The following is a 1,123-nucleotide window of genomic DNA, read 5'->3' on the forward strand; positions in this document are numbered from 1 at the left end:
GCTTCCAGCAGCTCCGTCTCCCAGGAGGGAAATGAAAGCTCGGAGGTTGGGCAACGTTCCTGAGGCCACACAGCTCAAGCCAAGCCCAGCTCCTTCGGGCTCCAAGTTCCTGTTCTTGCCCGGCCACCTACTCACAGGCCCACCGCGGAGCCTTCAAAGGCCAGGCTCACGAACGCAGCAGGAACCGAAACGCGCTCCTCCCAGGCCATCCAGCACTCAGTCACCCACCTCGCCGAGTGGGCGACCGCGCCTGCGATTCACAGCCAACTGCCAGTGAGTCTGATGTAAATTCTAGTTCCCTGTTCCCGAGACAATGTCACAAAGAGCCCGGCGAACGCGCGGAACCCGCCTGGACCCCCTGACGCACTGTGCGTGGCCCCCAGGAGCGGGAGCAGGAAGCACAGGATGTCTTCCTTCCTCTTATCTGAGAGGGTGAGGGGGAGAGGAACGCCGATCTGCTGTTGCCCATGTATGCATCACTGGTTGATCCCTGCACGTGCCCTGCCCGGGGATCGAGCCCGCAACCCCGGCGTGTGGGGCTGGTGCTGACGGAGGAGCCGCCCGCCGGGGCTGACTGTCCCGCTCCTACAGCTCGGTCACTCAGTCCTCAAATCTGCTCTGACAAGAGCTGCACGGGGCAGAGCTTTCTAAAATGTGTGTAAACTGGAGAGAAGAGCTAATGCTTGTTTGTGCTTCATCTAAAACACAAACAGAAGCCCGAGTGGGTGGCGGGCGGAGAACACGTTACCGGCCAGGCTGACGGAGGGAAAGGCAGGAGCCAGCCGCCCCAGGAGTGAGAGGGCAGCGTGTCTACAGACGCAGCAGCACTGCCAGAGGCTGCCCGTGCGATTCTATACCAACAGCTTTTACAATCCAGCCCGGCTGGGTGGCTCAGTGGTTGAGCGTCCACCTAGGAACCAGGAGGTCACGGTTGAATTCCCGGTCAGGGCACAGGCCCGGATTATGGGCTCGATCCCCAGTGAGGGGTGTGCAGGAGGCAGCCGGTCCGTGCCTCTCATCACTGATGTTTCTCTCTCTCCCTCTCCCTTCCTCTCTCTGAAATCAATAAAAACAGAAACAGGGTCACTGCGGTGGCCCTATAATGCGCTGAACCTGCCGACAC

The sequence above is a fragment of the Myotis brandtii genome, unplaced genomic scaffold, assembly GCF_000412655.1.
Source record: "Myotis brandtii unplaced genomic scaffold, ASM41265v1 scaffold139, whole genome shotgun sequence".
NCBI classification, from domain to species: domain Eukaryota; kingdom Metazoa; phylum Chordata; class Mammalia; order Chiroptera; family Vespertilionidae; genus Myotis; species Myotis brandtii.